General features: G+C 47.7%; 1 protein-coding gene across 1 annotated transcript in view; it reads right to left on the bottom strand.

The window, feature by feature from the left end:
* The window catches only part of GPATCH2L (G-patch domain containing 2 like), a 69103-nt gene extending 47558 nt beyond the window's left edge, over positions 1 to 21545 (bottom strand). Inside the window, exon 1 of the mRNA XM_085549226.1 lies at positions 21374 to 21545. The gene's annotated coding sequence lies outside the window, so the exon portion shown is untranslated. The remainder of the gene's footprint in view (positions 1 to 21373) is intronic.
* Positions 21546 to 27321: the final 5776 nt, after the last annotated feature.

The raw sequence follows: 27321 nt of genomic DNA, 5'->3' as shown, positions 1-27321 counted from the left end.
GCTGGACCTAAGCTTCCCCTGCCCTCCAGACCAGCCTACAGCTGGTCCCTTGTCTCCATGTATTTGCTCATCCTTCCTACCACTTTTCTCCTGCAAAATGTATTTTCCCGTTCTTTACCTCTTGTTGCTCGAGATCTGAGTAGATCTGCTACAAGCCCCTGCCTGTTGAGCAGATCCTGCCTGCTGCCTTGCCTGGCTTACAGGCTGGATGCTGTGGCTTTCCCTGGCTGTTCCCAGCACTGTGCCCAGGCAGCCCCCCCTGCCACTCCATGCAGTGTCCAGGGGAGCATGCAGGGCTGACATTGCCAAGCCTTTTAGAGGTTTAAAGTCAGCTTCATGGCAGGGAAGAAGGCGGTAGCATGGATCTGTGGGGAGGGGGAGGGGAGCAGCCTGACAATCCCCTTCGAATTATAAACATATCCTCTTTAAATACATTTCTAAGGATAACATTTGTATTACTGCGTCCTGTGGCTGCTGATAGGGCCCTGCTTATCGCCTTGGTCTCTCCTCCTTTCTCTGGGCCCTGCTGGGAAAGGTCCCTATCTGGAGCCGAGCTGGCAATCCTCTGCCAAGCAATTGTTTCAGTCCAGGGGAAAAATTAATTTCTGCCTATCGTTAATTGAGAGAATTGTGTGGAGAGCTGGGAGGGGGGCTGGCGGGGGGAGTGGGGGATGGAGTGGGGAAGAGAGAGATCGTGTTATTAACAGTGTCCCTTTCATAACCAAATACCCTGATTTCCATCAGTGAGATGAGAGGCTCATTACAGCAAGAAGGTGATTAGAGAACTTGGAGGAGCTATCAGGCTGAGCGGGAGAGTGCCAGAGAATTCGGGAGGGACTCCCAGCAGAAGGGCAGCCGCTCCAACCAACCATCCCCTCACCCTCACTGCCTTCCCCCCCACCCCTCCTCTCCCTGACCCAATGACCCCCTGCACACATCTCTGGAAAAAGGACAACCTGCAAAGTTCTAAAGATCAACAGTTTTAGTGGCTGAAGAGATGCTTTATATGGCGGCAGAGCCTACACACTCAGGACTGAAAACCCGCTGGAGTTGCTGAGGACCTAAAGGCCCAGCTGACAGCCCATTTTAAATGCCTTTCACTAATGCTCAAAGAGGTTCCAAATATGTTGGCCTTCCTCCAAGCTACTTGGGGAGGTCATGTATGGCTTTTCAGAGTATCGCTCATTAGCAGATTCCTCAACAGGTGGATAAATCTGGAGCTCTTCACTGTCTCACTCACAGAAATTACATACAGGCGGAAGAAAACTACCCTGGATGTTACTCTGAGCCAGCTTTTGCACCACTATTTGTGTGCATGACTCCTATGAGATATATCTCCCATTTGAGAGGTATCACTGTTGTGATACAGCCCACCAGCCCCCAAGCCATCTCATGCACCATGTGTACGTCTTCATGAATTTGCTGTCCTTCAGCTCACAATCGCTCCCTTGACAAATAGCTACAGAATCCCCTTGATTCCTGACATTGCTAGAAATAACTTTCTCCCCCTCCGGGAAGGTAAGCAGCCTTGAAAATTCATCCAGCCCACATAATGCTACAGGATGGGGCTCAGATAAAAAGTTGAATTTCTCCTACCCTACATATGAATGATACAATGAAAAACATCCATCACTTTAATTTTCCTTCTTTTTTAATACAAACCTTTGGCACCCCAGATAAATTTGCAGTGGACAGGAAGATAATAAAGATTCTACTAAATTAGAGTAATCTATCCAACCCATTAATGCGAGTAATGGGTTAGTAATGTTAGTATTAGTTAATGCTTTAGTTATAAGGGTTTTTCTGTTATTAGTCTATTTCCAGCGCTGTACTTAAGATTGTCAAAAATCCTGTTCTGAAATGACAAAGGGATTTTTGGCAACTTCCAAACTGGAGAGAAAAAGTGTAACAGAGAAGCTGGCTTCAGCCATACATCTACAGACTGAAAACATTACAGGGACTGAACTTTCCCCTTCCTCTGAAGAAACCCACTCCTCTAGGGTAGGGGTGAGGGCACAATGTCTCACTCCTTAGACTCTGGGAAACTCACTTCAGCAGAGCACTCACAATAAATAAGTGTGAAAATAGAAATACTTTTAAATGGGCTACTTTTCATCTGAATGACACAAGAAAATGTGAAGGCAGACAGAAGCGTTCAGTTTCACAGTATATATAACTCTCCATAAAGTAGCACAAACAGCCTCTCCTAAGTCCTACCCCATGCAGATCTCCTACCTCTTCTTAGCCTAATCCCATCTATCCATGACCATGTGTTGAGCTCCAGTAATCTCCAGCTCCTCTGGGATATCCAGACAGTATCCAAAGCAGACCCTCCACACAAGGCAAAGCCTCATGTTTTAGCATTAGGTTTCATTCCTGTCAAGTACCTGAAATGCCCAGAAGGGGACTCATGGAAAGCCAGCTGGAGTGCAGAGTGGTCACCATGATCCATTCGATCCTTAGCAATTCAACCACTTATCCCCATGGGACAATTACTAGCAAATGACAAATTGTTAACAGACAGTTAAGAGCAGGCACAGAGCCAAGTGTAGAAATATTTGAAGTTGGAATAATTTGAGAGAATCTGTATGTTCAGCATTTCCTCTTCAGCAGTGTCTATTTCTTGTTGATTTCTTGTGGAAATCACCAGTAAAATGGAAATGGAGAAGAAAGCCTGTCATAGCTTGTGTTGAAAATCTACGTTAGCCATGTTGTCTTCTCCTACAGATGTTGAGGGCTCAGCCTTGAATTTCTATTACCAGTCAACTAATAAATTGATTGGTAAATTAACCTGAAATCCATATGGAGCTCCAGTCTAATACAATTGGTAATTAGGCTTTGTGTTGGGTCCTCAACTCATCTGACCTCTGGCCAGAGAGGATTTGAAAAGGGGAAAAAGAAGAAAGAAAACTGAAATATGGCGATATAAGATCTACATGAAAATTTCATTAAATGGGTCAGTGAGAAAATAAGATGGAAGTTAACAAACAGCATACAAACATAAATAAATAGAAGTTAATTGACTGAGAGAAGGTGGGAAACCAACCAAGAAAGTACCTGCAGCTTCAATGCTTCTGAACCAATGACCAACATTCGTGTATATTTCACTTCTTTTTTTGGCCATCATCCTGTATCTAACTTCTCGTTGCCTCTTTCGGTGAGTTTGTCAACATGGGATTTAAAAGGGGCAGCAATTATTTTCATCATATCTTTCTGTATTATCATGAGTTACATTGGATCTCATAATGAAACAGCTATTTGGAGAGAGCACATAACTCAATTCCACCAAAGCACGTGTAAGTATCTCAGCAAGTAAGAAGAAAGCCCCCTCCCAAGTACAGTCAGTCCTGCTGAAGCCCTACCTGGTGCCCGCAATGCTTGAGAACTACTGGATGACACTGAGGACCAAACTGTAGTTAAGCAGAGCCTTTGGAGAGAATGAGGCAAAGATGATAATGTTGAAAATCAGATTGTCAGGTACTCTGATGATCTCTGGGGTTCCAGGTAGTCCTAGGGCGGTGCAAAGGGGGACAAGCCCTATGCTGGCATGGGGAGCATATACTACCCAGCATCTTTCCTCCAGAACATCAGTTCAGCACAGAGAAAAAAGTGACAATCAGACAAATTAATTGTGTGAAAACAAATGTGACACATCTGTCCAGAGAGGGACAGTGAAATGAGCAGAGCTACAGACACAATATGAGAGAATTTCAGGAAGAAGAATTTGAAAAACAGGAATACAACTGCAAACAGAGGAGAATAAGGTGAATTAGACAGAGAGAGATGTGGACGTGGGCTATGTTTGGAAGAAAAAGTATGGGGGGAGAAAGGTGGGGGCAAAGTCCGAGGCACTCAGTGAGTTCAGAACAATCTCCATTCTCTGCAGCGCTTTCTGTTTAAAAAAAAAATAAAAAAGGAATGATGGAGAAGGGGAGAGAGTCAGACAAGTTTAATGATGTGTGTTCAAAGCTCAGATTGGAAAAATGACAGAGAAAAGCAGCCTGTTTCGGCTCTAATAAATTGTTCTTTGCTGTAAGAGACGCCTGTCGCAGCATTAATACAGGGCCCTAATACACGGGTCAGGGTTAAGTAATTTTCTCCGGCAACTTAAGCGAATAATGAAGCTGGCAGCGGCTAGTGGCGCGGTGGGAGAGATGGCCCGGGCCGCCGGCACTTTGTCTTCATTTATTATGCCAGCTCTCATGATTTGGGTACTGGCTGCAGCGACGGGAAGCCTCCGCCGAGGAGATATCGCTTCATTTCGGCAAGGTAATGAAAGCTGGGATGGGGGGAGGATAAACCAATTTGCTGGCTGACATGGGAAGGAGTGATTTGCAGACCTGAGTGAGGGAGGGGGGCGGCCAAGCGAGAGGAAGCACAAGGCTAAACCAAAGGGGTGCTCAAGGCCCTTCTCTGAGATAACAGCACCGCGTACTCGTGGGGAGGGCAATGGAAGACTGAGAGGGAGGGGATGGTGGGGCTGGAGTGTAGCAGATAGCAGAGGCCAAAAGTGCAGGGAGGGGGGAAGAGCCACTAGGAAGGGCAGTGAGGGTAGGAGAGAGGCAGGGATTGGTGGAAGAAGCAGCAGCAGGTTCAGGGTCTGCGGGAAGCTGCCAGGGGAGTAAAGTTGAAGAACATGCAATGGTAGGATAAGGAAAGAAAAGCAGAGAGCAGCCATTTAAGGAAGGCAAGCACAAGGAGCAGAGTGAAAGGAAAAGAGGTTGTCTTAGCACTGAAAGGAAGAGAGCCTCCTGAGCTCCTAGTCTGAGCTACGGGCACTTGCAAACTCACTGAAGTTCATCGCCCTTCCCATGCTGGAGATACTCCAGATGAAGCACAAGACTACCCTGAAACCATATCACTTCAGGGAGAAGAGGGAACCTCTGTCTCCTGGACTCTGTTCTCACCACGTAGACTTAGGCAATGCTGCTCCAAGTCTACTTGTCAAAGCAGATTAGCAACAGTCAGTTTTGATGGCTTAACCCTCCGAACAGGGGTGTCACTCAGCCCAGGCTGGACATACTGTTTGCATGCTCATAGTCCCCTCTCAGTACCCCTGTGCTACTGTCCTCTCTTCTCAATCTGAGAAGATATACTCCCAGCAGCTGGGATGCTACCTTTGTTCCTGCTCCAAAACACCCGCATCTCTATAGGTATATCCCTACCTCCTTCAACCCTCCACGATCCCCACTCCCAAAACAGCAAAGCAAGCAGAGCCCTGCCATAGTCAGGTCTGGGACTTGTACACTTTCCTCCCTTCCCCCTCCTTTCGATGTGGGTTAAGGATTTCCAATAAGGACCAAGTGTTGGAGGCTTAACACTGCAGTCTCTAGAGAAGCAGGCCAATTTCACACTAATCTTCCCCATGAAGGGAGAGAGCATCGGAAGCAAGAATTACATCAAAGAGAAGTTAATGCTGAGAAGCAGTCGACAAAAAGGAGCTGCTTTCAGTTTCAAATGAATACACACAGCTGGATTAAGAGATCAGGCAGCTCAAAGCCTGTATCACAAGCTTTGGTACCCAGGATTTAGCCAGCAGGGAAGAGTTCTGATCTTGGGGCCCTTTTGAAAGGAGAGGAGGGTCTTTATAGAGCACTGCAGGTATTTGAAAAGAGCTGGGTAGAAGACAAGGCAGGCTGATCTCCTGGTCTGGCCTCCACTGACCTTTTGTAATAAGTGTCATGACAAACTCAGATAATGAGATGGGCTCACACAGCGTACATAGCTCCTGAAGCCTTCTGGTAAGCGAGTGGTTACCCTGTTATTTCCCCCTGCCCCACATATTGGGGAACATGAAGCCAGTTAGGGCCATCCTGCCTACTTGGTCTGTGGCATTTCAACTGCATGGGGAATAGTTCTTCTGATCTTGAAATTCAAGCAGTGCTTTCCCTTGTGGAAGGAGGTGCATTCAGCTCCAAGTGCAAGTGGCAAAAGCTCCCTGCAATATACTGTCCACAGGAAACGCAAGCAGGAGCTGACTGCAGTAACGTGCCTGTTGCCCCATTTTAAGTGGCACTGAAGTGAGTCCCAGTGTGCTCCCCCCTCCAGGTGGCTGACAGGTGTAAATCCCACGATGAATGAAAGCACCGAGCCCTATAAAGCTGGTGTCTTTCCATGCATCTCTGCTCTGATTGACTTGTCGGCTTTCTAAGGCTGACTATCAGCTCTGTGCTGCCTCCAATTCCAGGTGTGATTTAGTTTGGAGATGAGAGGTGACAGTTAACATTGGTACTCGTCAGTGTAGATCAGACACAGTCACGCTGTCTTCTCCTGGCTCGCTCACTCCCCTCCTCCCCCACACTCCCACTGCTCTAGTGTCTCCCACTTCTACCTGTTGCTCTCATTGTCCCTGCCTACTCATTCAATCCCTTTTATATCCTTTGCTTCCCCATCACCATTGCTAGAGCTCATCTTCAGTAGGTTGTTCTTTCTTGCTCCTCCTTTCTGACCCAGTATAATGCATTTGTAATGCCTTCAAGAAAGCTTCCCTCGTGCAAAGACTAGGAATAGTTGTTCTGGTGTGTCCTTTCCAGTCCCCTCTAAACCCCAATAAGTAGTATCTTGAAAATACTCTATTTGCCAAACATAACCCATTTCTCCATCCATGAGTTGTTCATCGAGTTGAATTTCCTTGAGAGTATTTGCTGTTTTGTATTCACCAGTTCCACAAAACAAGACAAGTGAAGAAATGCTTCACCTTAGAAAAGTGAAGAAATAGACTCACAAGTTGAAGACAAGTTTCTATGCAAAGCTGTTGTAACAAATCAAACAACATACAAATCTCTGTAAACAAGTCTGACAGGTACTGAGCTGGACTTCTCTGCCTTTCCTTGCCCCCTTCTGAAGGCTTAAGTTCCAAAACCAAACAAGCAAAAAACACAAACCAAACCTAATCTAAAAACAAAAGCACCACACACACACAACCATCCAGGAAGACCCAGAGAAGCAGAATAAGAGTGACTGGAGACTTAGAAAACCTGTCCAGCAAGACAAGGTTGTAATAAGGTTTACTTGGTTGAGAGGGGGAAAAAAATAGACAAGAGATGATGACAACCATCAAATACATAATAGACTGCTTTAGAGGAACACAGTCCTTGGAGAGTAGAAGGAATAGCCTGAAAATGCAAGAAGAAAGACTTAGAAAACTGGGAGAACTTTCTAGTTATATGTATGGTAAAGTCCTGAAAATGTGATCTGAGATGTGGTAGCACTGTAATTTTTCTTAAAGGCCAAGTTTAGGCCAAGGAATCACATCGACATTTAGGAACTGGATGAGATGAATTTTTCCACTATATTTTCTCTGACTCAGGAAACATATTGAGGACACTCTACTAATGCTATACAAACTACCCATAACTCACATAGCCCCAGAAATAAGCACACTGCTGAAAAGCTGCAGTGGAGCCACATTAACATAAGAATGACAAAAACGTGAGGCATTAACAAAGTAATGAAGTTACTGTCTATGCTCCCCAGCATAGCTATGACAAAAATGAAGGAGAGAGGAAGAGACTATACATGCACTATGATACTGCTGAGAATCTGAAGGAGTGTGTACTCTTCTCTGCATGAAAAGCCAAGATGCAGAATTTGGTGACTGCAGGTCATGTGCTCCAGCTATTGTGGAGTTTTGAGATTCTTTCTAAGTTTGATTATTTTAATGATAAAGGAAGTTCTGAGCCCTTGAGCTTCAATGAGGTGTGACAGTAGTTCTGTCCATACATGGTGAGACAGACAGTGAAGAGTACGATTACCCATTAATTCAAACTGGATGAATAATATTCATTCTTAGCTTTTTCAGTGATATTTTTCCTTTAACTATGAATTATTCCTCTGGGAGAAGATATGCCCTTAGAGCCAAACCAGTGTGTAAGTAGCACTTATACAAGAAGCTATTAAGGTTGGGACTTTCATATGTGGTCTACATTGGATTGATTTCATTTTGTTTATTTCATAGGTTTTGTTGACATCTACATGTAACCAAGTGGAAATTGGAAATGCTCCCAGGAATACTCTTGGAAACAGAAGGTTGGGAGCCTTCAAGTCCTAGCCTACAGAACACCTTGGTGAGGTGAGACCAGAAAACCAGAAATTCAAGTATAAGTGGTGGAACCTTAGGAAAGCACAAACAGAATCCACTGAAAAAGAAATCTGACACCCTGGAATTAACCTAAATCAGATCAGAGACAGAAACTGGCTCTTTAGTGCAGTCTGCCATGGATCTGCTCCGTTACTGCCCAACAGCTCTGCAACACTGAAAACTGACCACACTCACGACTGCTCCCACTGCTAAGGCATTTCTCAACATCATCTTAGTTTCTCCAGTCCCCAGCTGCCATCAAGCATTCTTCATCCTCCCATTGTCAGAATCTTAAGTTATTTCTCTCTTTCATACAGATATGTGACAGCTGTCCTCCCGCTCCATCCAAAATCCTCTTCTCCAGGCTGGATATGTGCTTTCCAATCTGTCATCTACTTTCTTTCTTGATTTTTCCTCTACAGAAGTTCCCATCTCTACCTATAGCCAGAAAGGGAGCAATCAAAGGTGTAGCCTGGTGCATCTGGAAAACTACCAACTCATCCTCATATTGCCCAAAGAAGACTCCAAACTAGAAACTGCAGATAAAAATGGGCAGTCAGCACTTGGTGACTGAGCCTGCCAGCTTCTGTCAACTCATTACCCCAGCAGTTCTTGCAGGCCTCTCATTTCTCACATGTAAATACTCCTTTGCTGGCATTGTGTTGTCAGTGTTGAGATGGAATAGCAGAAGTAACGAGCAGCACTTTAAATGTGGCCAGAAGCCTCTCTAACCAGAGGGTTACCTTCTGACCCCAACAGAGATCCTCACAGCTTTCCAAATATCTTTTTCTCTCCATCCTGCCCCATGGAGCCCAGAAGTTCAGTTCTGAGGAGCAGACTGGCTTCTACACCCCCTACTTTCTCTTGAAAATGAAACCCTCTGCCTCCCATACCTACATTCCGTACTTTTGCCATGCATCCATCCATTCCCCTTCCTGCTCCAACACCTCCTTCCCCACCTCCAGCCCGAGTGACGATCCATGAAAGCCCTCAGCAGTATGTCACTGGAGTGATAATTACATCCCCCGCTTGCATCATGCCGCCTGCTGCTGACCTCTCACCCCTCCTCTCTTTTAATCACCCCTTGGCATCAGTCACTCTGACAGGGCAGCAGCACAGGCCACGTGACCTGTCAGCCTAGGGATGTGACTTATAGGGCCCAACTGGTGGACAAAGGGAAGGGAGATAGGCAGCATAAATCTCCAGGGTGAATAAAAGAGAGTGATGGGGCACTCTGCCGGGGCCTGCGTTAGCAGATTCTTGGCCTCTTGTTATTCAGACCAGAGTTATGGTGATGAGGAAGTGGCCTAGAGTGACATGCACTGGTCCCAATCAACCTTGCGAAACCTGCAGAGACTTAGAGAAGCCTTAATGTCATGCTTGGCTGGAGAACCCCAGTGAGGGTGGGTGAGGGCCAGGGGAGCAGCCAGGGCAGTCCCCAGCCACCAGAGGCACGTGACCAGCTAAAGCTTAATCTGTCAGGGCAAGGCACTCAGCCACACAGAACAAGGACAAGTGACCCCATCTCAACTCAGTGTAGCTGGGACAGAGTTTGCACATCAGAGTATTCATTGCTGGTTCAAGACAGGCTTCTCCCCTGTTGCTCCAGGCTCCCCCAATCTTCTACTCATTCACAAGCTCCCCTGCCATACAGCTCCCTTCTGCCTGCTCCCCTGTACTATTCATCTATTGCTTGGTAGGATTAAATCATCAGTGTGTCGGTTTGCTATTGCTGTTATGAACATACAGGACATCCAGGGTTTCCACAAAACAGCAAGCTCGCATCACTTCTCTGTTGGGAGAGTTGCTTCTCTCTCAGTACTGCATAGACCTTTTACTTCTGTATGGAGTGCAGTACAGTATGTTGTGCACTAAGATCTGTTACAGTGGGTGCTGCAGTTGGACAGAGGACACCCAGGAGGATGTATATGGACAGCTGGTACACCCTGCCCCGTGCTGAAAATGGCCCCTCCACATCTCATCTAACAAGGCCTGGTGGGCACAGCAAAAACACCAGCAAGGCCAGCTACTGACATTGGGTATTCATACTGTGCAAAGCATCACCTGTTACCACTTGCTCTTGCCCCACACTTCCCACCCAGGGCTCCAGGGCCCTTCTTCTCCAGGGCTGAGGGGAAGCCCTGCAGCCCCCTGCCTCCTCACCAGCTCAGTTCTAGCCTCCGAGATAGGAACATACAGCTCCATACCCTCCTCCCCCCATCTGCCTTTTAACGATGATGGAAGCTGCTGTCAGCATGCAGCGACAGTAATAAACACTCTTCTTAATAACACAGGGTGTCCCTCTTATTAAAATGAATAGACTTCAGTGGTTAAGCCAGGCTGCTTGCCTCAGACTGGTGGGGACAGCAGCCCTCAAGCAGAGCAGTTTATCTGCTGTAATTATTGCAGTAGCTTTGACTGCAGGACATCCCTCGTTACAGCACTGCACTGTCCCACAGGCAGACACAGGTGCATGGCCAGACCAAGGTACCAAACACATGAGCACATGGAGAAATGCAGATAATTGCCTGTGTGCCTGCAACCACCTACAGTAAGTGCTGAGATGCGCAGCCATGGAAGAGCAGAGTTAAATGTATTCACAACCAGGCTTCAAGCAATCCTGAATCCCACTGAAAGCAGCAGCAACCCATTCTGTTTCTCTCCTTCAGAAGATATTAACACACACACAAACCACTCTACACTGAATGCAGGTAGAGAAGAGCAAATGTTTGGTCCATGAATAAGAATCTCCTGCTCCACCAGATTGTGATATCACTGCTCCATCTTTCCTGTTGCCCAGTCGATGAGAGGTACAGCACTGACCAGGGTCTAATGATCCACTTTCCTCCTTCCAAGGATTTTCCAAATGGGAAAAACCTGCCAGAAAGACAAATGGCAGTAGCACATCCCAACATCAACTCCACTGCCATTTCAGAGCATTTTTCTGCCATTCTGCTCCACTGCATTTTGCCCTTACAGAATGAAGCAGAGATGACCAGTCCTCAGCCTTTGCATCACTCCTCTTCTCCTTCAGTATTAGGGCAGCTTTCTGCACAAATACCATCATCCAGCCCTGAGCAACTCTCCCCCAGCATGGGCCGCAAGCACCCAGGAACACCCAAGCTGACCAGCCTCACAGTGCTCCCCACAGAAGAAATGGCCATAGGCAGCAAATCTAGAAGTTGTCAATTTAGCAAATTTATCAATTGGGCTGAAGCAAAGTCACTTGATTCACACTCAGCCAGTTGGCAGGACCATACCATGATGAACCAGGCTGAGGTACATCTGCCTTATCATTGCAGAGAGACACTGGCGCCTGCAAGCTCTTCCTAGAAAACATTCCTGGCACAGGATATTACAGCCTCACTGGTTCTGCTGGTGTTTGGTACAGCAAGAGAGCAGTGGAGCAGATAGAAAAAAGGAACCACAGATGAAAGAACTGGTCTCTTTCAACCAGTGGCTTCCTGGATTCAAGAGATCATGAGAAAGTGGCAGATCTGGTGTCTGTTCTCGTGTCCCAAAACACTCATGTCATGGTCACGTCCTGAACTGTCTGCGTTTCTGCCTAGATGAAGGTTAGCAAGGATGTCTTCTGGGGAGCAGCTGACAAATGCAAACAAGACAAGCATGTAATTAATCCGAAAAGCTTCTAAAGAGTTATTAGTACCCAAAAATGAATCAGTATCTCTACCTACTTGCAAGCAGACTACAACAGCATCGTCAACATTACTTCCAAGTGGGAAAGAGGTAGCAGTATACTGAGTGAAGTGTTTCTCAGACTCCTAACAAGCCTCCTATTCCATATAGCCAGCAGAGGAAATTTTTCCTCAAGGGCACATCTCATCACTGCTGCAGTAAAGTGACTCACATGGGAGAACAGACAGACAGACCTCCGTAAACCTCAGCACCAGTAACACCATTCCTCTCCTTCCACTGGTGTCAGCTCCAAAGCAGCATTAGGGTTTGATGCTGAAGGACTTCATCATGCCCATCAGTGTGCAGGAGTTACAGTGGCATAGAGAGAGGAAGGCTGAGACCTGTGGCCAACAATGTGGCCAGAGAACAAGGAGCCAGGAGAGGACCAGTTCTTAGCCAGCTCCTCAGAGAACTGACCACTTTCTGAGCAGGTTCCTCAGTGGGCTGACAGAAGGCAATAGATGTCAGCTGGCTGCAGGGCTCCGCAGCACCGAGCTGGGAAGAAGCGAGAGCTGTGGAGAATCAGACAACAGAAGGCACATTGCAGAGACTGTGTAGCAATGGACACCCAGAGAAACTGAGCCTTGAGGATTTGGCCCTGTGAATTCACAATGCTTGCATGCTCCAGGAGTCTGTGACATGTCAAGAAGCAGATGAAGAAATTATTCTGAGCAAGTGTATTTTTCTCCCATTGCCCTGCAGACAAGCACATACAGATAAAGAGAGACCTCTAGTGATGCTGGAGGGACTCTGCCTGTCCTTCCCTCTGAGCTTCCCTCACAGCCAGAAACATGTCTCGATTGCTCTGTCTGATGCACTTATCACCTTCCTCAGGAAAACATGTGCTGATCACAAGGAATATCCACTGACACATAGAGGTGGAGAGGTGGTACTCAAAGCAAGAGAGCAATTATGCCAAACTGGGAGCATCCAGAACTAATGCAAATAGTTGAAATGGATTTGGGTCTTGCCCACGCTACCTCTTGAATTGCATCCACTCGAGTTCCAGCACAGTCCTCAACTGGATGTACAATTCACCATGAAGAGCACAGGTGGTTATCAGTGCTGGAAAATGATGTGCAGTTGGGTTGCAGTTTTGAATGTGTGGCTGAAGTTTATATCTGAGAGGAAAGGAAGCTCAGCTGCTGGCAGCTCAGCATGGTTGGAAGCAGGAGGAAGGAACAGCAACTTCTGTCTGAGCCCCAGTCACATCAGGAAATGCTATATTCCCATTGCACAACCCTGACAGCCACAGCATCACACATATAGCTGCAAGACAGAAGAGCATTTTGGTTCTTGCTGAATTCAACTTCAGAGCCCCAGCATCCAGGTTCAGCCCCAGACAGGATGGGCCGAGCACACATAGGCATATTCACGCCAAGCTCCCTGAGCCCAGCACAGGGAGGGGGCAAGCAAACACTGTTCACTTGGACTCTGGCCAAAGCCAGCTCTGCATCACACCCAGGGAAGGAGTTTCTACATCTATTCAGACACAAAAATACTACATTAAGTTTTCCAGGCATGAAGTGTTGGAATAACACCAAAAGAAGAGGCAAAGCTGGAGGCACTCTCAGCTATGGCAGAGACATAGCGACTGTGTCATGCAAAGTCAAAAAGCAGACAAATGCACCTATCCCGTACACCCAAAGCTCCTGCTGCCTTTTCTGCAGCTCAGAACCTTGATTATTCAGTTAGCAGCTTCCATAGTCCCTTCCCTCCATCCTATAGCCCCTGCTGTTAGCCAGAAAGCATGTAAACCAAAGGAAAGCAGCTCTTTACCTGGGTTTTCTTTCCCTTGCACTAGTCCAAGCCTTGGTGACCTCCTGTTGGGAGGGGAGGGGGCAGTTCACCAGGGCTGTCGTACTGTGTTGGAATGTTTTATTTTCTGTGCTGAATGAAGAGTAATTGTGGAGGGGAGGGAAAGCAAAAAGAAAGTGCATGTGCTGCCAGCCAGGCTGATGTCCTTGTCCCACAAGGTTACAGATCCATTTTAGCTCAAATAATAATAAAAAAAGCCTCACAGAAGCAAGGGATTCATAAAACAAAATACGAGCCGGGCACTTGGCATCAGCTGCCCACAGAGTGGGAAGCACAGGTTGAAGCTTGGAGGCAGACCAACTCTGTATCCTACTGGCAGCATAGCAATCCCAAGGCACTAACAGGGTTTGTTATGGTGTGCACATGTGTGAAGAGAGAGGTGACAAACTCGTTTTCTCTTTCCCCGCCTGCTTCTCTGATGTTATTTCACATATTCAATCCCACAGAACTGAGAAGAGCGCTCAGACTGAGGAGCATGCAGAACCCACATGAGAGCAAGATACAGGTGAAAGCAGCTTGCCCAGAAAGCTGCCCTGTTGCCTTACTGGGTCCAAGCACACTGCACAGGCACTGCAGAAATGCAGCTGCAACTGCTACTGCACGGAATGCTTGCAGCGAGCATTTCTGTCTGACTTAGATAACAAACATCACGAAGTACAGAATAGCAAAACAGCCCACACCTGACAGAAACAGACATTCTTAAATTAAAAAACACAGAGTTAACTACGAATGCTCAAAGCAGGACCTGAGCAGCCATGTAAGGCTCCTGAGTTTAATGCTCAGGGAGCAGAAAGCAACACCACTGATCAGTGTCCACATCAGTACAGACCATAGTTGACTTTTGCCCATCAACTTGCCAAGATCAACAAGTCAAAGCTAGAGGTAACAAAGTGGAGCAAGAAGAAAGAGAAACTAAGGACATATTAGAGATGCTTTCTGAAAGAAAACTAGCCATCCTTAGTCCATCAGTAATTTCTGAGTAAAACTATGAGAAAAGGAGAAACCATTACCTGGACTTGCAAAACAGGATATCAGCTTGAAGATGCTACTGATGAAGCTAAACCACAGTGAGGTGAAGGTGACAGTTCTGGCACAAACTTGAAGAGAAATGAGTAAATCGCTAATTTCAGCACAGCTGAAGGTCAGCCTTGAGATGCCAGGATGTGACCTTTAGAAATGCTGTTTGACATTGCTTTTCCAGTGACCAGGGGCAAGCAGCAAAAGCTGACTGCATTAGACATCCAGGAAGTCTGATAGGCTGAAGTCACTGCTGCACTATGGACAGAGTCTGCCCAGAAGGTGAGACCAGAAACAGAGATAGAAAGTGTGAAGCTACAGCTCAAGAAAAGAGCAAGGCCCCAGGCTGAGCTTAAATGATGCCATGGCCAGCAGGTGTGGGTGGGTGTCCAGGTGAAACCACTCAGGGCAATTAAGTCCTATTAATGGCCCCAGGGCAGTTTTGCTTGATCTACAGATTCTTTTCATCTGAAAAAGAATCATCCATATGGGGAGTTGGGGAAAAAAAAACAAACAGTGAGGGTCTGCAAACCTGAGACTGCTATTACCTGATAAGAGGGTTCATCCACTTCTTGGCTTGTCGTAGACACTGATGCCACTTTCATCCGTCCCTCCCCTTTCCAAGAAATCACTTTAACAGTGGGAGTGGATGCCGTCATTCTTTCCTGCATTTGAGCCATAAGGCTCATTAAGTTGTGTCTCATAGAAGTGCCTATGACTCTTCCATCTTCTCTGATGCTGCACAGCCTGCTCACACCCTATGCCTACACCTCTAGTTTGAACTCAAGCACCACTGCACTAGTCCCCAGAAGCTGGCACTCTGGGCTTAGAGACTTAGATGCTTCCCTAGGCACAGGGAGGATCCCTTCCAACTACTGATGCTATTGATAACAGGACTCCCACTTACTCCAACAGCTGACACCTCCATCCACAAACCTAAACCACTGGTCATACTCCAGGTACAATTCAAGGAATGTTTTGACAACACTCTCAGAAACAGGTTTTGAATATTCAGTGGTTCTGTGTGAAGCCAAGGAGTTGGAGTTGATGATCCTTGTAGGTCCCTTCCAATTTAACATCTCTGGGCAGCTCACATGATGAGGGAGCTGTGATAGATGTGTCTTTGTAGGAGCAAAAACGTACAGATTGCTTCATTGTTTTCAGTACAATCAAATTAACTGGAGTGAAGGGAGAGATGAGAGAAGCAGCAGAGAAGAACTGGGTTATTGCTGTGATAGTGCGTTATGCTTGGACTGCACATACCCCAGTCGCAGATCCAATCAGCTAGGTAAAGCCATGGAAATGTGGTGTGGCCACAAGAGCTTGGGGTCTGCCCATTGCTGGATCCCCTGCCTTTTCTTGCACCTCTCCATCCTCATACTGCTCCCATGCCCAGCACCAAGGTCTCCCTTTTCCACTCCACAGGCTCTGAAGAAAGCAGCATGGTGATGCCATGCCCATAGACACACTGGTCACTCACTTCAAGCTGCACCCAGCTATTTATTTGATGCAGAAGCCTTCATGCGCTCCCCCTCGCCCCTCGCCTCCTTTCACCATCTGTCCGTTTGCTTGGAAATCTGTTCCAGCTGACCCCAGGCTGACCAGCACATCCCTCGTCCCTCCATCCTGCCACAGGCTCCTCTAGACGTGCCCAGCTCAGCTCAGGGGCTTTTCGCTGACTATGCAAATGCTGCCCAGCCAGCTGGTGTCTGCCTCCCAGAAACACATGTTCCAAAGCCCCCCGGACAGACACAGAGGGGGGGACACGTCTCTGCATCCTGGCCTGGGGGCTTCATGGGGAAAGTTCCTTAGCCAGGAATTATTTGTCAAACAGATGGGAGGAGGGAAAAGAGGAAGGCAAAATGGAGAAAGTAAGAGCATAGTGCAAGTGCATGGAAGTGTGGGTGCATAGGGCTGTCCAGTGAGCATGCTGTGGTGGGGATGGAGGTAGTCAGAGAGGTGAGAAGGAAGCACACAGATTGGGGGAGGCCATTGCTGATGGTTTTATGGCCCTTTCCTCCTAATGACAGCTTATGCAGAATGCAAAGTGGGTTCTGATAGCACAGCATAAAGGAGATGCAGCTGTCAGAGCCAAGCATCAGGCCCGTGGAAATAGCCCCCCCAGAGAGGTACTAACACACAGCAAGGCCAGAAGGGCTCATTTAAATTCATCTGCAACATCTTTCCCTTCCCCACCATCGAGCAGGTCACCAGCCAACTGCATTCTCTGGGTCCCCGTTCACACAGAGGGAGAGAGTGAAGATGCTGAACAGAAGCTGAGGATTTAAGGAGGGACTTGAGGCTGCACTAAGGATTAATGTGATGATGGCTGCTAGATCTGGGCCATGCACAAAGTGAGAAAAAGGTCTGGAGAGAGAAGGACAGGGTATCTACAGTGTCTGTCATGAACTTCCTTGTCCTATGTGGCAGTGATGCTGCTCCATCCAAAGGCCAATACAGCCCTAGTGTCCCAGGCAGGAGGGTAAGGCTGGGCCTGTGTGTTATCACATGGGCCTTGGTCTCTCTTTCTCCACAAAGTGCAGAAACTTCTTGCATTTACATCTTCTGTGTGCTTTCCCTCAAGACTTTGAGCTTTGAGTGTATTTATAGATAACGTGAACAGAGACACAGAGCTGCACTTCACCATTCACGTATCACTGCCTTCTCTAGGCTTAAGAAAGATCAGGATAGCTGCTCTCAACATTTAACACAATTCTCTCACAATTAAGAGAGTAAGATGAGAAAGAGCCAAGGTACCTCCCTTCCCCAGCCTAAATTTCTGCTGTCACAACAGCAGCTCAGTCCCTCTGATAAGGACCCGCCGGGCTCCCCAGGAGAAGGCAAGATGGCAGCTCCAGATGTAGCTGACAGATGATGCTCTTCCTGGCCACGGGCAAGAGCTGTGAGATGGTGAGCTGCCAACAGTAGCTTAAGGAAGAAATGCAGAGCACATATGCAAGGCAAACCACAAGGTAACAGCATCGATACAGCACACGGGAGAACTGCTGGACACTGGAGATTTCTCCTTTATATCCTGAGCACAAGTGGTAATGACACCTTGTCTCTGAGTCAACTCTGATGGTAGAGAAAATGGCTGTTGTATGAAACAAGCCCAGAGAGCACCACTTGCTTCTTCCCAGGGGAGTTAGCAGGACATCATCCAAGGTAACTCAGCCAAAGATGGAAGCACACAGCTATGAGCTCACACTGCAGCTCTAGCTCTCAGTGCATGCAGGCTCCTAGCAGGCAGTGGGGTCCTGAAACAGAACTGAGTATCCACTTGGCCACGACCAAGGCATCTCCTCTCCTTCTGCCCCCCAGTGAGCTGAGTACATTCTAGCTGGGCCCCCCGGGCTGCAGGAGGCTGCGAGGCAGCATGGGCTGAGGGGAGTGCTGCACCTCATGTCTCTTATCCCTTTGTATGTACCTCCCGGTACGATTATTAAACGTGAATTACAAGCGATGTGACCCAAGCGATCTTTATTTCTTCTTTCACCAAGCGGTGCCTGCGGGGTCCTGATTCTGAATTCTGTTTCAATTACCGATGCCATTTTAACACAAAGCAGTTTCTGTCTGCAATTACCAGCACTGACGGCAGCGCAGAGACAGCTCGGGTGGCAGAACACAAAAGCCTGGCATCTTCCGCCTGTTTGGGAACTTTCATTTGCTGTGATTAAAGGAGGGAGGTGCAGGAGGTGTCTGCATGCAGCAGTGTGCTGCTGGCTGTGGCACACCTCTGTGGCGAAGTCCCTAAGAAAGCAGCCCTCAGCATTCACCTCCACCGTCACTCGAAGGACTCCAACTGATGTTGCAGCCACTGTCTGCAGCTGAACTGGCAGAGTTAACCCCATCGTGCCTTACGCAGTAAGGAAAGACTGCCTGTACTTCATGCTTTACAGAATACACTCCCTTTACTCGCAGCTGAAGTGCAGCCTCCTTTAGGCAGGAGGGTTGGAAATGCCACGTACATCACTGCCACAAACTGACACGGGGATTGGTGAAGAGGAATCCCACATCCATTGGTGCTGGTACCAGGAGCCTCACACAGCTTCTGAAGTTGGCAATTACTCAAGACAATGGGTACTGCTCCCCATAGGGCAGGCAGCCAGACTTACATGTTGTTCCAAAACAACAGCTCCAACGTCAAGGCATCCCCTGGTTCCCAGCAGAATTCACTGCAGCTCTGGTTTTGACAGCTAAAGTCAATCACAATGGCATTCAAAGCATGCACCTCTGTGCATCACTCCCTGTGGCTGCAGCTGTGGGCCCAGCTCTGCCCCAGGCAGCAGCCAGATACACCCTTGCTTGTGCCCCAATCACCTCATTTTTCTTCTGCTTCTTCTCTGGCTGTGCATCTTTCTCCTTCAGCCTCTTCTGCAAGCTCGTTTGGCTTGTGCAAGAGCCTCAAGCTTATTCTCATCATCCATTTCTTTTGTTTTAGAATCATTAAGGTTGGAAAAGAACTCTAAGATCACTTAGTCCAACTACCAGCCCATCCCCACCAGGCCCATTAACCACGTTCCTCAGTGCCACATCTACATGTTTCTTGAACACCTCCAAGGACGGTGACTTCACCACTCCCTATGGCAGCCTGTGCATCACCACTTTTTTGAGAAGAAATGTTTCCCACTATTCAACCAGAATTTTTCCTGGTGCAACTTAAGGCCATTATCTCTCACCCTATATCCAGTGTCCATTATTGACATCTGCACTGTTCCCTCATTCCCCTTTCCCATGCCATCCATCTTGTACCAGCTCGTTTCCCTGTACTCTTTAAACTTGTCCTGGAGTTTGTGCAGAGCCAGGAGCTGACTGTTGGTCCTCTGACTTGTTGGTCCCCAGCCAAAGTTGGTTGCTGAGAGGTGCTGTCCATGTTTATTTGTTAACTTGCACGTGCCTTCTCCCCTTACCTATTCTCAGGCTGCGGGCTGAGAGGGGCCACGGTGCCTGGCACTGGGACCCTGGGGGGTTGGAGCTGATGATCTCCAGAGGTCCCTTCCAACTCCTACAATTCTGCCCACCCCACCACGGGACAGTCCACACTACCAGCCCCATCCCTGGGAGCTGTCGGGATGAGGAGGGGCGATTTACAGCCCGGCTGCGGGGCTGCGTGTGTGCCATTTGTCACACTGAGCCCTGGCACCTTGTTCTACCTGTGTTGCACATGTTTTATTGGTGTTGAGCAGAGGGGGGCCAGAGCAGAGGGGAGTCTGGGAGGAAAGGCACTCAAGTGAAAAATGAACCAAGGCAAACGGGATTGAGAAAGAGAGAGAGAGAGAAGTGCAGGGGAAGGGGGCGAAGGGGCCAGTGTATAAAACACAAGACAAATGTCCTCACTGGCAGCAGGGTTAGGGGAAAGAGGCGAGGGAAGAAGTGAGGGGGGCAGGGAGGGAAAAGAAAGAGAGAATAAAGACAGTGCCTCGTGGCCAGCACTATCCTAGTGGGAGCGGGGATGCTCGTGTAGTCAGAAAAATAATTCTCAGCCTAACAAAGCAGGAAGAGGGGGGGGCGGGAGAGGAGGAAAGCTACAGATCCAAATGGAAAGTGCCCCAGGGTGTCCAATCTGCTGGGTTTTGAAATAAAATCATTTTGCCTCATCCCCCTCCCTCCCCCACGAGGGAACCGGCTCCTTCCTGTAACCCCACCACCACGAGGAACGGGACCAGGCGGGGAGCAGGAGGTCTGCTTAGCATTGCACGTCCCTTCCATCCTTCTCCCTCAGTGCTAAACTTTCAAGACAAAAATCATAAAACGAGGTGCTTTGTTGGTGAGGCGGATTCAGAGATCTTCCTGTTAGGAACAAGAAAGGGAAGAGAGAGACAGAGAGCGAGACAGAGAGATAGCTGGATGGAGGGCTGGCTTTGTGCTTGCAACAAGCCACTAAAGGTGCATTTTTAATTAAATTTATACAAAATGTGTCAGTTTTATCTCTATGTTTCAAACCTGACTCTTTTCTATCAAAGTAAAGTATTGATCTTCACTGCCCCGAAGCTACCTGACTGAATTAAACAGAATAAATAGAAGAAGGACTGAAAGGGCTTAGAAACAACTGCAGAGAGGCGAATGTTTAATGGCTCCACAGTCATTTGCTGCAATTAAAAAACAAAACCGTTTAGAGGGGCTGTTAACACCTTGAAGTCTGAAAATCCTCACTTCAAAAAAAAGCCCCAAAACAGCTTCCAGGCAAAACATTTTAATTGCCATAAATACTTCCAACCTCAGCCCTCGCTGGTGCATGCGCGCATTGCACAGACAAACAGACCCCTGAACCCAATGGGACAGACACTGCAGCTGGCAAGACACAGCTGTGCTCTGTATGGACACCTCCAGCCAAGGAGAGAGGCACACCAGTATGACCCAGACACAAATCCACATTATGTAAGCAAAAATGCCACAGATAGGATGTGATAAAGATGGATGTTTTAGAACCACGTGTATATTCCAGGGCCATTTCCTAATGCAACAGAGCCCACATGGAACGCTATTCTCAAAGCTGGCCATAACCAATTGCATATCATACAAGCCATGGGCATCCCATGGCGCTCTCTCTCTGCCTATTGTATCACAGGAAGATGTCACAGACCTTGTGCAACAGTGGGTCTCACTTGATCACACTCTAACTTGGGGCTGGGGCACCTTGTGGTGAGAGTCTCTGGGACAGGCAGGCCCAGAAATTGCATTAAAGTCTCTTGAACATTATGCAACTTAAGAAAAGAAGCACATTTTTTGTTATCTTAAAGCATGTGCTACTGCATGACTCACCAAAGCCTTCCTAAATGTTGCGTGCACCCCTCAGCATGGAGACTTCCCATCACTGCTCTATGGTCCTACCAGGCCTGAGCTCAGCAGTAGAGTATGATCTGGAGACGGCAGAAGGCTGAAGAGCTCTATCAGCTTTGAGCTTCCACACTGACGACTCACCCTCTCCCTGGGCATTCCTGGAACAAAGGCAGGAAACTGGCTTATGGCAGGAAATGGGTTTTGCAGAGGATGCGTACAGATTTCTATCTCAGCTGGGGTACTATCAGCTGGGCGGTGTGCTGTGCTCCTCCCAGGAAAGCATTTCATACAGGTATTAGGAAATTTTACTGTGTGTATTTGAAAATCTGGAAGGAGCTTCATGGTCTTTCCATTGAAAATCAAAATTAACAAACTCACTGGCCTTGTACAACACCCTGGTTAGCGAAGCAATGGGGCTGAGGCTCTGGAAAGCTGTGTCATGGTCATACCGTAGGACCAGGAAACAGTATTATCAGACCCTGGCTTTAATCTGTGTGAAATGAAGACCATTCAGTCCCCTGCATACTGACAGACAAGGTCTTAAGACTTGGACACTACAGGTGTGAAAGTCATGGAATTGAATAAGAGCATCTCTATGGAGCACAGAGCCTTGGAAGGAGCAGCACCAGTGGTGGTTTAAATAAACCAGCTCAGACACTTGAAGAAAAGCCACAGCACCCAGCTAGACAAGCCCAGGGTGCTCTGCTCCCCTCTGGGTTAGATGGAGTTTGCTGCCTGGACTGCCTCTGTGTTAGCTCAGGGATAGTTGCTACTATACCTTTATTTAGTTGGTTGACTTACCGAGCCATCTGCACAGAGAGCACCACAGGCCCTGGGGAGATACATACTTCATTCTGCCTTTGGTTTTGGAGCTCAAAGCACTGAGAAAGTTGCTTAACTTGAACTAGTTCTTTGGCAGCTTCCCAAGGCACTTTTCTGGCTCTGTGGGCAGTTCTGCTGATCGGGCACTGATCAAAGCAAGCCCTCAGCCTCTCCAGCAGGCTGTAAGCTCTTCTTTTTTGGCTGATCCAAAATGTCCCACAACTCCAAAAAAGGTGCCCCTTGTGACTTCCATGCCAAAGACCATCCAGAGAATTTGCCTTACTTGGATCTGCAGGAGGAGCATTTCTGCTGCAGGAGTGGGGTCAGATAATAAAAGCTCAGAGCAGCTATTAGTGCACCATTAGTTCAGGCAAGAAGTCTCTGTTTTCTTATCTTTCAAATATTTTGTTCAACATTGAGCAATTATCACTCATTGTCCACTATCAATAACAGACAGTAAACCAGCCATACACTGTAGTTTATTTTCCATCATTTTCTTTGGTGGAAGAAAAGCGAGGAAAAATATTTTCTGGGGGTAGCAAGAAAGCACGCAACAGCTTGACTGTCATGATGCATGGCTCCTGCCCACCACTGTTAGAGAACCCTGCACTATTACAGGATCTTCTATGGCACATGTGTGGGCTGCATTGCTGCAGCTGCCTAATCAACACCTGACCTGCAAATGAGCATTCATTGCACAGCTGAAGCACTGAGAAGCACCAGCAGCACAGGGACAGAAAACAATATGTTCTGCCCAACACAGTTTCAGAGACATGCTTTCAAGTGAACACAGGGAAATTCTGCCCTGTACTCTTCATGGGCTCAAAGCCTCTCAGGTGTGGAGCAGTCCTATAAATCTGAGCCAGTTGCTATGTTCTGTCTTAGAAGGTATAGACATATCCAGTCACCACTGCAGCATGTGCACCTGAAATGAACTGACTGTGAACAAAGGAATGTGCATTTTGAGCACTAAGGTTGAGTACTCCTGCTGCTCATGGCCAAGCTCCCACTGCTGCACTTCAGAGCATTCTGCTTTTTACGGACCCCTGATTAACACTTTCTAAGCATTTCAGCCCACACTCCGGTTACTTTACAGATTGCAACGAATGCAGATTTGAGTTTATGGGTTCATAAAAGTGTAAATTAAGTCAACAGTTTTTCCCCAGCCTATTTGCACAGCCCTTCCTCCGGTGACCTGTCCCTTCAGACAACACCAATATTTCAGCTGCCTGAGCATTTTTAACAGGCCAGAAGCAGTTGTGCCCCAGCACACAGTGCTGTGGTAGAGTGGGATGGTCTGTGCAGCTTGTGATTCTTCCAGCCTGAACTCCCACATCCCCCATCTCTGGGCTGTGGAAAACACTGTCACCCAGCAATTTGCCCCTTTTCCTGCTTGCTGCATATCACCGGGGTGATCAGCCCTATCTCTGCACAGAGGAGGGGCTGGCTGACCAAATTTCTTTAATTAAAAGAAAAAGGATCAGGTTTATCCCAGATAAGCAGGCAGGATTAAAACAGACAGAAAGAATAGACAAGAGGCAGCTGTCAGCACTCCAGCCGATCCAACATGATTATTAATAACGATAAGCGGGAGAAGAGGGCTAATAAAGGGATAATGAAGTAGTCCTGAAAGTGACTGGAGATGGAGCCTGATAAGGGCACACAGCCCAGGGCTTCTCAGACCCAGTGAGGTTGACTGCAGAGCATCCCACTGAGTGAGGGCACCTAGAGGAGAGGCTTCACTCCTCCAAGGGCGTAATGGCAGCAGAGTGACAGCTTTCCTTGGGAGCAGTTGTCTCCCAAGAGGGGAAGTTTCCTGTAGGTCACACAAAGCACAAAAGCCAGTGCGGCCTGTAAGCAACATGGTTCACCCACCTGTAAAGGCAGACGCAGGCCCTGGACACAGATGACAGTCACTAGGGTGAAAACGAGGCTGGAAAAGTTACTTGCTGGGAGCCATCAGACATGTGACATCTACTAACAGCAAAGCCTGTCCCTGTGCTCTCACTGAGGAGAGGATCAAGCCATCTACTGAGATGCTCTGCATAAGTGGGAAACAAAGATGGAGAATGAGGAGTGGGTGCCTCACAGCAAGCACAGAACAGGCAGCTGAGGAGGGAGGGTCTGGTCAGTCAGCACCGTACGAGAAATCAGGGCTGTTTCAGACAAAGTAGATTTTTTTCTACTCAGATTAGTCTCTTTTTTATCCAAGCAACTTCTTTTCCTCCAGGCCTACAGCATTTCTCCCTCCCAGAAAGAGGAAGGCTCCGGCCCCGGGCTGTGCAGCAGTGGCTGTGCCCAGCAGGGCTGGTAGGGAGCAAGGCCCAAGTGAGGAGTGGGAGCTGGGCCCCAGGCCACTGCTGCTCCAGGTCAGTGCAGCAGCTGCTGGGAGCATATGCCATGAATTAATTCCGCTGTCCCTGAGATGCTCTGGCAAGAGGAGCAGCAGCACCTTTCCAGCTGATTAACATAAAGCCCCCCCGCCCATCATTTTGCCTCACTTAACAAAACAGCCTAAGCCCCTCTAAGTGTTTCCTGGCAAGCAAGCAGACTCCTCAATGGAGAGCTGATGGGCCTGGCTTTTACTCAGCTTTTATTTTCTACATGCTTTTCCAGAGCTGCACTCTCTGCCCTGAAAACCCTCTCACTTCCCCAACAAGCTGTACACTAAAAAGGCATCTCCTTTAAGTCTATAAATACTGTACCTATTATTATAAGCAAAACCAAAGAGACGGTAGGAGCTAGAATTCAGTTTTGTTTGTGTATTTCTTTTATTCCAATGAGGCTCACAGTTTGTCCTGAGCCCTAAGCCTGCAAGGGGCTCTCTGGGACAGAGCTGCTTACCTAGCCTGAGCCCCAACAGAGCCTTCTACAGACACCCGGAGCAACTCACTGTGCTGACCCTGCTGCTGCCAACACACTGACCAGTCTGTGGCTCTCTCTCAGCCATGTAGGGCCACAGCAGAACAAGAAGCAACCTGGACACAAGATCTCCACTATCTTCAGACAGAAGGCTGGGAACAAAAGCACTATCTAGGTCTATAAGTACTGTATTTGGATTAGGAACTTGAAGGCACACTATTACACATTACTTTACCCCTCTGTGACACGAGTCTATGGACACTAAGGTGCCTCAAAGGATGGCTACATAGCCTTCCTCACCAAGAGCTAGCAAAGGCACTTACATGCTTCCTTTCAGCAGGGACAGTAACAGGAGCAGATTCCAATGTGACATCACCAGGGACTGATGGCAGGAGGGCACAGCTCAGACACCTCCCAGCACCACAGCCAGGCAGGCAGTGGGAAGGGCTGACTGAGGAAGGCTGAGAACCAGACAGCTCACCTTCCTTTCTCCAGCTGGGGAGGGAATGGGAAAGATGTGGAAACAAGTCTCGCTCTATTAACTTTATTGAAGAAAATTAAAGAGACTACTTGTTCACAGTGCACATAAATACCTGAGCAAGTAGAAAGTATCTGACAGCATGGTTTAACAGGGAAGGTGAAAGCATAACCAGGTGCAAGGAATAGAAGATGAAACAAAAACGGAGCTTAGAAATAAAGCAGATTTTGAACCACAAGGGCAGTTATCTGCTGGGATAACTAACCAGGGAGAAGACAGGTGAAGCTCAGCCACATCACACCGAGATCTGCCATGGCCTGTTTCATAGCAGGTCAAACTACACATCCAAGCACCTCATCTTTCCTTTTCTCCAGCCTCTTCATCAGCACCTGCTTTGCCCTCAGTCCCTCCAAACATTATACATACTGTTCCCAAATCATTCACCCTCCTCATTCCTCTTGTCCCTCCCACAAACCCCACTGTGACATCAAGTCCCCTCCTCCCCACACCCTGCCTTAAATGGTGTTCCCATGCCCTCCACACTCCTACCTGTTACCATCTCCAGAAAGATCTCTGAGCATCCAATGTCCCTTCTGCTTCTGTTTCAAGGGTCTCCTTCCTCTTGGCTCCTGAAGGTCCAGCGCAGCCTCTGAGGGGCTGAGCACTGATGCCCAGACCAGAGATGCCTGTCCTTTCTCCCTGCTAGGACGGCAGCCAGCCAGGAGCACTTTACCTACCCAGGGAGATGGGTGAAGTCCTTAGAGGCAGACAGTGCTCTGCCCTCCTGGACAAGAGACAAGACTGTTGGCATGGCACACAGCTGCAGGAGGAGCAATGGGCTGAACACTGCCTCTACAGCTCACATCCTGCAGGCTGCCTAAATAATGCCTGGTTTTCCTCTCTTAGAGCTCCAATTGTCAGTAATGCCACCTCACTAAGTACCTAAATAAACTCCAACACGTCACAGATCAAACCTCAGGCTGGACAGCCAGATTAGTTGGATTCATAGCTCATCCACTCTTGTGCCTCAAGCCTGGGAATCCTCAGCTTTTGTGGTCATTGATAACTGGCTGGCATGCACTGAATACCGTGATACCAGGCAAGCAGCTTAGAGGATACTCAGCTCAAGCAGAATGGAGAGAGCTCACACTAAGCTGACTACAGACTGTATTTGAGAGAAGAGAGCCTCGGCTTTTTCTATGATCTTTGGGATGTGAACTGTGCAAATCTAACCCTAAGCCTAATCAATTTCTTCCACTCTTTACCATTCTCTTCCCCACACAGCCTTGTTGGGATTGTCTGATTTACTAAGCTTGCTGAATTTGTTTTCTCCTTCTTGGACTATAGGAAGAATCCTAAATTCTCTTTGGCCAAGGGCCACAGATATCAGAGAAGAACAGACACTGGCCCAGCTGGGAAGTTTCTGTTCATACCAAAACAGGTTTCTCTGCTCAGAAAGAGACTTCAGCGGTATCCTCCATATGCTAGCCCCAAGGCTTCCATCTCATCTACTTTTCTAGTTACAGGGGAGATTCCTTGATTTTACAAACATAGCATCTCATTGAGGCAGCTCCTTCTCTCTTGCTGGTAGATTTTTTTTTGGCTATCAACTCTGATCAGAAATTTTGCAGAGTACTGAGTTCACAGTGAGTCGTTTCTCCTGGACTTGCATCAGTACAAAAGAAAGAATGCAGTGCTCCATTAGATCTAAAGAACAAGCTAAGAAAAGCAGCACATCAAGCCTTCTGCACAGCACCTGCACTATCCC

This window comes from Coturnix japonica, chromosome 5 (assembly GCF_054131305.1).
Source record: "Coturnix japonica strain WE chromosome 5, WE-NBRP24, whole genome shotgun sequence".
Taxonomy (NCBI): Eukaryota; Metazoa; Chordata; class Aves; order Galliformes; family Phasianidae; genus Coturnix; species Coturnix japonica.
The sequence above is the reverse complement of the archived record's forward strand: the minus strand, read 5'-3'. Positions and strand labels throughout refer to the sequence as shown.